Source organism: Lithobates pipiens, unplaced genomic scaffold (assembly GCF_037356315.1).
Source record: "Lithobates pipiens isolate NorthernLeopardFrog02 unplaced genomic scaffold, aLitPip1_a1.2 Scaffold_18, whole genome shotgun sequence".
NCBI classification, from domain to species: Eukaryota; Metazoa; Chordata; class Amphibia; order Anura; family Ranidae; genus Lithobates; species Lithobates pipiens.
The window spans coordinates 561463721-561477824 of record NW_027507758.1 but is presented as its reverse complement, the minus strand read 5'-3'; the positions used below and the strand labels follow the sequence as shown (position 1 = coordinate 561477824).

Here is a 14104-nt window from a genome sequence, read left to right as displayed (position 1 = left end):
CTGATATAGATCACTGACACCAGCACTGTGATAGAGAGCACTGACACCACACCAGCACCGTGATAGAGAGCAATGACAGCAGCACTGATACCAGCAACTCACTGCTGGGCCCCAAAAATATGACACAGCTCAACCTCTTCAAACAGGAGGGTACGGGCATATAGCACGGTGTGCTTTTTTTGTACAAGGAAGTGAGCCAAATGTATAAAAAAGGTCTGTGTGCTTGGTTAAATAAATTGTTTATAGAGATATACATGGTCTACTGGTCACATGAGTTGAATTCCTCCGAGATCCATATTTCATTCATTTTTAGAAATGTGAGGTAGTCAACACTGTCGTGAGCTAGGCGAGTGCGCTTATTGGTCACGATCCCCCCCTGCTGCGCTGAACGTCCTTTCGGACAGGACACTGGATGAGGGGCAAGCCAACAGTTCCATTGCAAATTGGGAAAGCTCTGCCCAGAGGTCAAGCCTGCCCACCCAGTAGTCCAGGGGTTCATCACTCCTCAGAGTGTCCACATCGGCCATTAACCCGATGTAGTCGGACACCTGTCTGTCTAGGCGTTCCCTGATGCTGGATCTGGATGACACCTGTCGATGGGTCAGCTGAAAGAATGACCTCATATCAGAAGTCACCAACACATCTTCAAACCGCCCTCTTCTTGCAGGTGCTGTTGGATTGGTACCCCCAACTCTTTCTCTGGAAGTGGGAATTGCCAGCGCACACAAAAGCAGAATGCAGCATTTCTCAAAGCAAGGCCTGGAAATGCTCCATTCTGACAGCCCTCTGTGATGGTATCATTTCCGCCATTTTGTGCTTGTACCGGGGGTCTAAGTACGTTGCCACCCAGTACTGGTCCTTGACCTTTATGCATTTTATACGGAGGTCCCTGTTAAAACAGTGGAGCATAAAGGCCCCCATTTGCACTAAACTGGAAGCGGTGTGGTGGCCAGGCTCCTGCTCATCATCCAGGATAATGTTGTCCTCCTCATTCTCCTCTCCCCATCCACGCACAACAACAGGGATCCCAGAAAGGTTTAAAGCATGCTCTTCTTGCTCCTCCTCATCCGCCCCGGCACCATCCTCCTCTGACTCCTCTTCAGACTCCTGTTGTTGACTTGTCTCAGACAGAGTAGCCCCCCCCCCTGGGAATTCTTCCCGATCCTGCTCCTCCGCAGCTTGATCAATGACACGACGTAATGCATTCTCCATAAAGAAGGCATAAGGTACCATGTCAATGATGGCGCCGTGGCTGCGACTGACCAGTTTGGTGATCTCATCAAATGAGCGCAGAAGTCTGCATGCGTCCCGCATGAGCAGCCACTGGCGTGGTGAAAAAAAACCCAGCTCCCCAGAACCAGTTCTGCCGCAGAGTTCATACAGGTAAACATTAACTGCACGTTTCTGCTGGAGCAGTCTATCAAGCATATAGAAGGTTGAGTTCCATCGTGTCGGGCAATTGCAAATAAGACGTCTGACCGGCAGATTGTGTCACCGCTGAATGTCAGCAAGGCGAACCATGGCCGTGTAAGATCTTCTGAAATGGGCCGAGATTTTCCTTGCCTGCCGCAAGATGTCCTGGACCCCAGGGTATTTGACAACGAATCGCTGCATGACCAAGCACGTGCGTAATTTTACCCTGTTTCAATTTGCTAAGCAGATTGGCACCGTTGTCACACACCACTTTACCAACTGTGAAATTGAGCGGTGTTAGCCACTGATCTGCCTGTGAACGCAAAGCTGAAAGGAGTGCCGGGCCAGTGTTGCTTTTGGCTTCCAGGCACAACAGACGCAGCACAGCATGGCAATGTCTCACCTGGCATGTCGAATAGGTTCTGGGGATCTTGGGTGGTGCAGCGGAAGAGACGCTAGCAGTGAAAAAGGAGGAGTCAGCCAAGGAGGACAGGGAGGAGGATGAAGTAGGAGGAGGAGAAGAGCCAGGCCTGCATGCAATCCATGGTGGTAAAGCCAAATCTACATGGGTGCCACAAGTTACATGCTTGACGGCCATTAGAAGGTTCACCCAGTGGGCAGTAAGTTATATACCTTCCCTGCCCGTGTTTGCTAGACCACGTGTCTGTGGTCAGATGTATCTTGGCACCGACACTGTGCCAGAGATACATTCACTTGCCGCTGAACATGGCCATATAGCTCTGGGATGCCCTTCTGTGAGAAATACTTCCTTCCTGGGACCTTCCATTGTGGTGTTCCTATGGCCACAAATTTTCGAAAGGCCACCAGTTTATATGGCAGTAGTTGGCGGGCTATCAGTTCTGACAAGCCAGCTGTCAACCGCTGGGCAAGAGGGTTATCCGGCGTCATCATTTTTTTATGCTCGAACTGTTGGGCCACGGAAGCCTGCCTTTTTGCAGAAAAACGTGAGCTTGGCATGATGGAAGGTGGAGTGGAGGACAATTGTGAGGAGAGAGAAGGAGAAGTAGAAGACGACCCTGGACGGTGAGAGCCTGGAGTGTGGCTTTGTGTGTTCCGTTGCTCCCACTGGGCTCGGTGATGTCAGCTCATGTGCCTTCTTAAGGCAGTCGTCCCTAGGTGAGTGTTGGGCTTACCGTGACTTATGCGTTGACTGCAAAGATTGCAGATGGCAACACTATTGTCAGCAGCGGACTCGTTAAAAAAAGCCCACACTGCGGAGCCATGTGCTGGCGTCATGGGAGCGCCAGATGTGACCATACATGGTTGATGCCTCACTACTGATACATTCGCATTCTGCTTTGTCCCTCCTGTGCAATCTAAGTTCTTCCTGCTTCTCCTCCCTATCTGCTGGTCCATATCTCCCTCTGAACTCCCCTCCTCTTCGTCTCTTGTGGGCACCCACGTGGCATCACTAGACACATCATCGACGTCACCTTCCCCACCGCTAGAATTAGAGATCTCAGAGTAGGCAGCAACACCAGGGACCAACCTCCTCCTTGGGCTGATCTGGGTACTGTTGTCAGACTGCTGAGTGGCGGTTGTTGCCATCTCCTCTTCCTGATCCAATGCCAAGAGTGGCTGCACATTGGCAAGGTCTTAATATGGATCAGAAAATAATTCCTGTGACTCAAGCGGAAGGTATATGGTGTTGGTGGTACTGTCGTTGGGGGTGCACATAGCAGAAAGTAAAGAAGAGGGGTGCAGCTCGAGAGGATGAGGAGGGTGCAGAAGAGAAAGGCTGAATGAGCCCAACCAAGTCTGGTGCGTCCTTTGACGTAATCGCACGCACCTTCTGCAATTTGCCACTTTGGCTCAAGTCTGTTGCTCCTGGCCTACCCCTACCACCCCTGCGGAAGGGCCTGCCTCTTCCTTTGCCTGTCATTTTTTAAATGACCCTCTGACAAAAGTCTCTAGAGAAGTGCAGTATGTATGTGGGAGAAGGTATATAACACCCCGTTTCAATCTGTTTTTGGGGGCCACTGGTCTATCACACCAGTTATAATACTTTTTTTTATTGCGTTTGTCACTCTTTATAGTATCACTGCAGAAACGCTCAGCAGTCACAATTCTGCACAGTGGAAATGCACTATACTATGCTTTCTATATCTGCAAGTATTTTATATGTGTATTATACACCTATATACTGCACACCTAATAGTACACCTATACCAGTCCTTACAAGGACCTTTGTGGACCTAGTGATTTGCAGACTGTACCTCAGTCCCTACACTGATAAAGGACTGCTGCAGAATAGGGCAGTAATCTGCAGCAGTGCACCACAACCCTATATATTATACACCTATACCAGTCCTTACAAGGACCTTTGTGGACCTAGTAGCTAGTGATTTGCAGACTGTACCTCAGTGCCTACACTGATAAAAGACTGCTGCAGAATAGGGCAGCAGTCAAGTATAATATTCTTTCTATATTTGGAAGAAAGTATATTATACGTGTACAACTCTATATACTGTACACCTATACCAGTCCTTAAAAGGACGTTTGTGGACCTAATAGTAATAGCTAGTGATTAAACTGACTGTGCCTGTGTTACCGGCCTCAAAATGTGAATTAAGAGAGCCGATGATTGTAGACGCGATGAGATAAGGTGATCAGCTTGGCGTGGACTGCAAAGAATCACACAAACAGCATGAGATATGACCACTGACTTTATGGCTGGAAGTAGTTTAATTTTTACATAACAATACATCTTTTACATTTTTATTGTCACATGTTTATAACCATTAACAATATATATAATACAGATTTTAACTAAAGTATTTTAAAACGTAGTTATAACAATGAACATTACTAAATTTAATAACATATATATCCCTGTTATTCAGTGTTATAGATAATTATCTTTATCTCTCTGGTACACTTTAAGTGTGCAATAATCATACTAGCAATGCATTGCTTTAATACAAATATTTTCATGGTAGTACTCTTTTTTAACCACTAGATGGTGCACATTGCATGTCTGTATGATGCAATACATAAGCTTTACATACAATAGGTTTTTCTCTTTATTAAATAACAGAAAACATGTGCTTCTATAAATCTATGCAATTTCCAATAAATCAGGTTTAAATATACCTATTTAGAAAGGTTTAGTGTTTATCATAGACATTTGTTCTGACTAATGCAGTATTTTCATGTTCTTATGCACTTTTCACTTGTTTCTGACACATGCTGTTCTAAACTTCTAATTACAGCAAAACTATAGCATAAAATCTGCTGAGACTTTTTCTGCATCTGCTCAAGATGTTTAGGAATCTTTCTATCACAGGTTAATACAGATTAGGAACAATTTAGAGTACATACCTGCAAAGAATCACACAAACAGCATGAGATATGACCACTGACTTTATGGCTGGAAGTAGTTTAATTTCCAGTCACATGGTGTGTGGCCTTATATAGACTCTGTGTACCTTCTCTGCCATCTACTGGTTATTAATAGAATAGAAGGGAGATGTTTAGAAATATAAAAAAAAAATGAATATGTACTTTGCTTTGGGGTGTCTGTTTTGTGACCATATAAACCCCAGTCCGTCACACCTGCTGCACACAGCGTCCTGTCCCTCCCTGCACTGACAAAAGACAGGCTGCTGCAATCACCAGCACAGCAGTGCACTGAACCCTATATACTGTACTACACCTATACCATACCAGTCCTTAAAAGGACTTTTGTGGACCTAATAGCTAGTGATTTGTGTCACTACAGTCTCTCCCTGCTCCACACAGTAACCTCTCCCTATAATGACATAAGACAAAATGTAAAATGGCCACCAGATCAGGTCTATTTATAAGGTAGGGGGAATGTCCAATTGTCCATGTGCTGAAATGTCTCAATTGGCTGTCCTGTACCCCATGATGGATGTGTCATCATGGGTCAAAGTTTTTTCACACTGTAAACACATATGTCCGCCGGGCGAACAGCGGCAATAGTCCGCCGATCGGGCGAATAGCGAGCACACAAAATTTGCCGCGAAAAGCCCACCGGGCATACAGTTCAGCCATCCCTACTCCCTACCCCACCTTCTCCACCCCCCCATCACACCTGTTGCTCACTGAAATCCCATTTGATTTGACAGCATGACTTGACTTTTCTGATATGTTTATGGAAGTAATGCTTTCAGGGTAATGCAGCGTCATGCATGATGTGATGTTTCAGGGTACCATTACTCTGCGCAACACATCAGGCATCATACCGCAGGATGAATGTAATTTATTTGTATGCTTGGAACTGTATTGTTATGTAGTGTATTTATGCACTGCATCGCAGTACAGAGTGGAATGTACCCTGTTTAAAGTATTTGTTTTTTGTATATTTTCTTGAAAAATAAAGTATACATTTTCAATCAAAAATCTGCTGCGTTTGGTCCTGGTTGAGAGGTGCCTGGGGTACCCGAGGGTCGGCCTTGGGGGGTGCATTCCCTTTTTGGAGGGCCACCCCTTGCTGCTATTGGCCGTAGGATTAGTCCCCAGGCAACGAGGAGCGATTGCCCTTCTGAAGGCGTTACTTTTTTAGGACGGTTGGTAGAACTGTGGGGGTTTCCCCTTGTGGGGCTCCCACAGGGAAACAGTCGGATCTAGAGGAGATTGGAAATGGCGGCCCGGGGAATCCGGGATTTGTTGCGGTTCCTGGTGAGGCCAGGATTCCCTGATGTACCCTTGAGGACCGTTGCCGTGGAGCTTTTGACGGGGGAGCTTGGCTTGGCGGTAAGAGATATTATGTGCTTGCAAGGCTTTCCGAATCAGCGCTTATATGATGTTACTTTTATCTCAACCGAGGTTTGCTGGAACACCTTTTAAAAAATGTAAACAGATGGAAGATAGTGAGGTCTGAAGTTTGGAGTGCAGCCTTTATTTATGCAGGAGGAGAAAGTCATCACAGTTCATCTGTATAATCCTTTCGCTGATGTGAACCTGGTAAGAGCCTTTTTGAGCAACTATTGTAGTGATTTGAGAGGGGCGGGAAAAGTCTATAACTTTCAGATTTGGTCTGGAAACCTTTAAGTCAGACTCAAGCTGCGTGGGTGGTGTTAGAGCCTCCCCCCCCCGGCTGTTTTTTCTATTGGAGGTGAAAGGGGGTTCATTTTTATCTTGGGCAACCCAGATAATGTAAAAAGTGCATGCTCTATGGGCATGTAAGCGGTGAGTGCAACCAGGAGCAGAAATGTCGGTTTTGTGGGAAAGAAGGGCATGTGGCACAAGGTTGCAAGGAGGGTAGCGTTTGTGACATATGCAAAGAACCAGGGCATTTGGCCAGACAATGTGGGACTTATCTTTCGGCCAGGAAGGAATGGTACTCAAGAGTTTTTCCTGCAGCCAAGGAGCAGAGGGAGAACAGGCAGTGGAGGCCACAAGATGGTGTGGGGGGAGACTAAAGGAGAGTCTGCTGATGTTCAGGAGGACCGTTCTGATGTCCCCCCGAGTGCCCGGTCAGTGAAGCTGTGCCCAGTAGGCAGGCAGGTGATGTGGCAGGGACAAGTGACACGGCTACTGTGACTGAAGTGGCTGATGGCGGTGTTGGTTCTGGTGCCGCTGATGCCATGCCGGGTGAAGATGTCGTCGGTGGAGTTCCATATCCCTCAGAGAGTAGAAGAGCAGGAGGAAGGAAGAAGGGAAGGCCAGGATGATGATGTCTCCTCAGGAGAAGAAGGGGCGGATCCGAAGATGGAAGCGTCGACGGAGGGATTGCATCTTTCGCCACTTTTGGGTGATCTGTCTGACAGTGATTCAGAGGAGGAAGACATTTGCAATTGATAGAAAGTATGAACCACCGCTCCAAAGTAATCCTCGAGGTCTGAAGCTCTGTCTCCTATTGATGAGCCCCAGGTGCTGACCATTACACACACACTGAGCAAACAAGCAGGACAAAACTCTGGATAGCCGCACACTGGAAAAAAGACTTGAAATCCCATCTTTAATTGAAACAATGTGGGTCACATCAAAACAAAATCAAAAAATCCACAGCAAAAGGAATAACAGGGTACAGGAAAATGCTCATGAGTTTTGGCCTGCTTGTTTGCTCAAGACATGGAGAGTGTCAGCAGTATTGAATGCGGACAAAGAATAGATGATTTTTAGGTTTCTCCAGACTTACCTGATACTATGGCTAGTAAGAGGTCCAGGCTCTGGTGGGGTGGAGGAGGAAGGTGGAAGGTGGAGTTGTAGTCGGAAATAGGGATTCTGAGGAAGAATCCGCCAGCCCTCCGGTTCCCTGGAGGAGACAGAAGAGTGGAGTTGAGTTTGATGAAGTCAAGAGAAAGATGGATTTTTAATGTATCAATATGGCTGTTTCCTTTTTTTCCTGATGGCTCTGTTAATAGGGTTGATTAACGTGCGAAGCATTTCTGCCAAAGCAAGGAGAGTATTGGTCATGGACTATTTGGAATCAATGAAGGTGGATGTAATCTTTGTACAGGAGTGCAGTGTGGAAGACTTGTATGGTGTTACTAAGTGGGGGAAGGGGGTGGAGGTATGGTCTCCTTGTTGTGAGTCAAGATCGGAAGGTGTGGGGGTGCTGATTAAGAATGATAATGTTAAAATACTGTCGTAGGAGGAAGTGTTGCCTGGGAGATGTTTGTTGGTTATGTTGGAATATGAGGATGTCAAGTTGAGATTGTTTAACTGCGAAGCGCCTGCAGACAAAAAGGGGGCGGAAGGGGTTTCTTGAGACGTTAAAGTTACGATTGCCGGGAAGGGTACCAACCATTATTTCAGGTGACTAATTGTGTGAGAATGGGACGTGACAGATGTGGAACTAGGGAGGGAGGTGGTGTGGATATGACCTACCGTATGCTGAATGAACTAATTATGTATTTAAGACTTCAAGATGCTGCTATAGTGGTGGAGGGGGAGCAAACAGCGCATACGTTTTTTTCTGATAAAGGAACCGCGTGGAAAATGTGTTAAAAAATATGCAGAGAAATAAAACCCCCGGGAAGAGACGGCCTGCCAGTGGAGGTATATGTCAAGTTCTGGCCAGTATTCAAAAAACACCTGACTGAAGTGGTCCAACATTGCTCATCGACTGGGGAGTTGTCCCCTACAATGAAAGAAGTGGTAATTACACTAATCTTCAAAAAAGGTGACCGGAGGAAAGTTAAAAATTGGCGCCCTATCACTTTACTCAATATGGATTTAAAAAAAATGTGGCTAAATTATTGGCAAATAGAATGAGTATGGTGGTGGGTAAGTTGGTGGGTGAGGGGCAAGTGTGTGTGGTCCCGGGTCGTAAAATCTCTGACCTGTTGATTCTGCTGCGGGACCTGGTCTCCTATGCACAGTTAAACAATATGCCGTTGGCCCTGATGGGCATAGATTTGGAAAAGGCCTATGACAGGGTGGCCCATTCTTTTTTGTTTAGAGTGTTGGAGGAAATAGGGATTCCTATGGTCTTTCTGAAAACTTTGAAAGGTTTATATACTGATATCGTAAGTCAGGTTGTGGTGAATGGTAATTTGTCCAACTTTTTTCCTGTTCGGGCCGGAGTAAGACAAGGTTGTTCCCTTTCACTGATTATGTTCATTTGTGCTATTGAGCCACTGCTTAGACATGTAGAGAGGGATAAAAGGTTGAAAGGTGTTTTTCTACTAGGAAGCGGAGGGGAATGCATTAAGGCCGTTTGTTATATGGATGACGTCACGTTTGTCTAAGCCTCGGAAACTGATGCCCGAAGGGTGGAATTACAGTTACGTTTATTTTCCAGTGTGTCCTCCGGCCTTAATGTAAACTGGCAGAATAGCCAGATTTGCATGCTAAGCGGTTCTGGAGTTTTGAAGGAAGTTAAAGTCAAAATAGTTGATACCTTGGTGATTTTGGGGACCCAGTTTAAAAGAAATTTATTGAATCAGGACAACGCCGAAATGGCTTTAGAGAAAATCCAAAAGAAGTTTGACTTTTGGAAGTTGAGGCGGCTCACCTTAACAGGGAAGGTTCTAGTGATCAAGTCCGTTATTTTGCCATTGTTGTTCTATTTTAGTTTGGTTTTTCCACCTAATATCAGATTAATGCAGAAGATCGCAAGGACATGCTTTGTATTCTTTTGGGGAAGTAAAATGGAAAGGGTGGAACGGAAGTCAGTGATGAAGTGTTTGAAAGGAGGAGGGTATGGTTTTCCAGATATCCCTATTTTTTTGAATACACAGTATTGGCTTGTGCATCATAAAGCTTTTGTGGGTGGAGGCAAAGTAGCTATGTTGATGTGGTACTTGGTAGGTTGGGCCATGATAAAATGGGGTTGGTGCTATAAAGACCTTCCTAGACCAATGGCGTTGGTAACCCCGTTCTTCTATCTGAAGTTGGTTACCTTTTTTGACGTAAATAAACTAAGAGTTGGGAGAAGGTGCGGTGGTGAAGAAGGTTTTATCAAAGTGGATTAGGAGGGAGGAGGTGAGAGATAACATCTGTGGACTCAGTTCCAAGATGGTAGATACATGTTGGAAAAATGTTTTCAATTAAAGGGGTGTCCAATAGTCAGAGAGAAATATCTTGGTTGGCCTTTCACGAAGCACTTTTGATGAAAGTTTTTCTTAAAAAGAGATCTGGCAAGTGAAGAAAGTTGCCCTAGGGGAGGGTTGTAATTACATGGAGACTGTGGAACATGTTTTGTTTGGTTGTTTCATTGTTCAAAAAGTGCAGGGAAAATTAGCCCCTTTTGTGGCAGAAGTGCTGGGTGTTAAGAATTTGGGTAGGTTGTGTTGCTTTCTCTCCCTCCACTATACCGAAAAACCAACACAACGAAGGGTCTGGATCTTAATGGCAATTTTGAAGGAGGTGATATGGGATGCTAGGTGTTGGGAAGTGAGGAGGAAGTATGTATTGTCTGAAGCAGATTGTGTGAACTTGATTTTGGCTAAACTGTATATGGCGTTATTGGTGGATAGGAGGTGGATGGGAGTGGAGGAAGCAAATGAGTATTGGAGTTGGGAAAGGTGGAGAAAAGGTGGGAGGTGGGGGGTGGGGGTGAGGGGCTTTGTATATAATATCTTGTATACTGTTTTTTAAGTGTATAATGTGATGTTTTAAAGTTTTTCTTGGAGGAAAAAAAAATAAATAAAATTATGGAGCCTATATGATGATTCAAGCAGAAGTACCTGAAAGAACGTTAGTTTTTCTTGATGGGAAGTTAGGTGTCCTGTGAGTGTAAATCATGCTTGGAGTCTGATAGGTAAAAAAAAAAAAAAATCTGTTCTTATCAGTTTAATATCTGATACGTCCCCTATCTGGGGGCCATATAATAAATGGATTTTTAGAACAGGGAGATGGAAGAAGAGCTTGCTCTGTCCACTCCACGCATCCACCTGGTATTGCAGTACCTCCAGGACAGATGCACCCCTCTCTTATGCAGTTTCCAAAAACAGAATGAATTCAACCAAAAATTATCCTCCTCATCCTTTTGCTTGCTTGTACACTCGATTGCAATGTTACTTTTGCTCACAAGCTGTATGTACTGGTGTTTTTGCTTCGTGTCAGTTTCTTGGCCTTTCTTTCTTTCTCCCTCCCTGCTTGCTTGCTCCATTTTTTTTTGCTCAGGAAGCAGCAGTAGTTGCAAGAAGCCAATCCTATGAAGTCAGCAAGTCAACACATTTCGACAAGGCAGCTAGCTAGCGTTTGAATGAACTTGCAAAGCAAGGCCCAAAATTAGGCCTTTTTTTTCCCCTGCCCATGTCAGTTTGGAGAGCAGCAGCAGCCCAGCTCAACCATTGCAATAGGGCTGAATTTGCTCCATGTCTGTCCCTTAGTACAGCAAGCTTGCTAAAAAGCAGTCCCTTTCTGAGTATTGATTCAGCAGCCTGTGTCTGCCTCTAGTGGGTTCCCATGCAAATGATTTTCCCTCGTTGAGCATCAACGAGGAGCACCAGGATGTGTGCAATTAGAGCTGCCGGCTGTCAGTTGGTCAGTTTCAAGGTCAGAAAGTGCTTGTCAGGTGTTGTAAATGTGTATTGCTATCTAGGTCAACAGGAAGGGATTAGGCCACAAGCCCGGCCAGGTGTGAAAAGATGCGTATCAGCAGTTCTGCCCGGTCTAGACGTGGGGGAAGGGCAGACTGGCACGGGAAGCTCCTCTCAGCGAGCTCTTCTTGCGGGCCAGGCTGCCAGTCGCTCGGAAAAGAGACTAATTGGGTTATCGCTTCTTGGGCCTTTTGGCAAATATCACGTATCTAAGTCAACATATTGGCTGGACGGACATATACTTAAAGTGGGTTAATACAGAGAAGATTAGCATGGCCCCTGGGTTACTTATCTCCTGAATTTTCCTCAGCCCTGCAGTTTTACTGAGGGAGAAGCTCTGCTATGGCGGCGGCCAAAAACGCGAATGTTCCGGCTTATGCGCGGGTGAATAATTCTGTCAGACTGGAGTTTGAAGCTGAGAAAAGACAAGAAAGAGACCTTGAATATATTTGTCAAAGATTTGCTGTTAGGACTGTTCCAGTTAACACCGGATAAGATCCTTGCACTACAGGATTATCATGCAAGAGGAGTTTATGATGTTACATTTGTTAATAAGAGAACCTGACTTGATTTTGTGAGGAAATCGCAGCATGTACAAGAACTTGTGTCAGGGAGAGTTCTGTTTGTTTCTGTCTCTATTGATGGTATTAAGTGGGAACTGCTAAATGTATATGCATCTCCAGATACAAAAAAACGTATTGAACTATTTGAAAATTTGAACCTCTTTATGGCAAATACTAAACCAATACTTGTAGCAGGTGATTTTAATTGTAATTTACATGCCACAGATAGATATGGTACAGGTGCTAAAATGACAGATAGATCAGCTAACCTTTTGAAAGCAATGATAACGGATTTCAAGCTTAAAGATATGTTCATGACCCTTAATACAAATGTACCCTTAACTGAGAGAGTTACATGGAAAGGTAATGATGCTGGATCAAGGATTGATTTCATATTTGCTGCTAAGGTTTTAGTGCCATTGTCATGTGTTTATAAAGAAAATGTCATTTCAGACCACAAGGTGGTGATTTTCAAAGTTTCAAGCCCAGCTGAACAAAAAGTGGGAAGAGGCTTTTGGAAATTAAACACCTCCCTGCTGCAAGATGATAAAGTGTATAAGGATTTCAGTGAACTATGTAAGGAGTGGCAGACAGAAAAGTTGCACACTAGTAATATTTTAACATGGTGGGATATAGTAAAAGGAAGAATTAAACATTTTTTCATTAAATTAGGGGTTCAGAAGGCAAGAGAAAAAAAGAGAATTTTTTGACCATCTAAATACCCAGCTACAAACTTTCTATAAACTGAAAGGAATAGGCTGTGATGTAACTGATAATATTTCTACAGCAAAGGAGAATATTAAAAAGTGTCTAGAGGAGAAAGCAAAGGAAATCCTTTTTAAAAGCCGTGTAAAACATGTAGAAGAGGATGAAAAATGTACCAAGTACTTCTTTAGGAGGGTTCACGTTTCAAAGGAAATAGCAACAGAAATGGAGGGGGAGAAATCCAGGTGTGGCATAATGGGAAAAGTTTATTCCTTTTTATCAATCCCTATACAACACCAAAAACATTGACAGCGATTTCTTGAATGACACACTCAAAGATATAACTATGGTTCTAAACCAAGAGGATGCAGAGTCCCTAAATGAGCTTTTAACTGAAGATGAACTTTTAAAAACCATCAAGAGTTTTCAAAAAGCCAAAGTACCTGGACTGGATGGGTTACCTGCAGAATTTTACTTGCAGTTTTGGGACATTTTGAAAAATGACTTGCTAAATGTATTTAGCAAATGTTTTTTGTATAAAGAGCTGCCACATTCTCGGAGGAGAAGAGTCGTCACCCTACTGCCAAAAGAGGGCGACAAAACCCAATTAAAGAACTGGAGGCCTATAACACTCCTTAACCTGGATTATAAAATCTTTGCTAAAATCCTGGCAAACAGGTTGAAAAGGGTGATAGCTAAAGTGATCCATAGTAACCAGGTGTGCGGTATCCCTGGGTGTAGAATACACCATATTACCAACCTTATAAGGGATTCTATTTGGTACATGAATGAGCGTAAGCAACCTCTGGCAATTCTGTCTTTAGATTTTGAAAAAGCTTTTGACCACATATCTCACAAGTATCTATTTTAATGTACTGCACAAAATGGGCATTCCGGAGAGCTTTTTGTCCTCCTTGCGGTCCTTATATAATAAGTGTACCAGTCAAGTTTTAGTCAATGGCTTCATGACAGAAGACTTTAGCTTAAAGTGTGGTGTCAAGCAGGGATGTCCTTTGTCGCCATTGCTTTTTGTCTGTGCCATTGAGCCACTTTTATGCTCCATCAGAAAGGATAAGGTGATCAGAGGAGTTCATGTGCCAGGAAGTGGAGGCCTGCAAGTAAAAATAATTGGTTACATGGATGACCTTGCCATGTTGTGTACTGACACTACATCTGTTCAAAGGGCAACCAAAAGAACTGACTATTTCTGTGCCGCTTCTGGATTTAACCATTTGCCGCCCGCCCTATTAAAAATTGACGGTGGCAAAGTGGTTTCATAATCCTGATCGGACGTCATATGACGTGATCAGGATTATGAGCCGCTGCGTGCCCCCGGGGGCGCGCATCGCGGCGATCGTTGTTGCGGGGTGTCAGTCTGACACCCGGCAACTACGATCTCGGTAAAGAGTCTCCGACGGAGACTCTTTACCACGTGATCAGCCG

General features: G+C 44.5%; 1 non-coding gene across 1 annotated transcript; it reads left to right on the top strand.

The window, feature by feature from the left end:
* Nucleotides 1–10590: 10590 nt before the first annotated feature.
* LOC143990546 (U2 spliceosomal RNA) lies at nucleotides 10591–10779 on the top strand. Its single transcript, XR_013277388.1, has one exon. It is a non-coding gene; the product is annotated as a U2 spliceosomal RNA (small nuclear RNA).
* Nucleotides 10780–14104: the final 3325 nt, after the last annotated feature.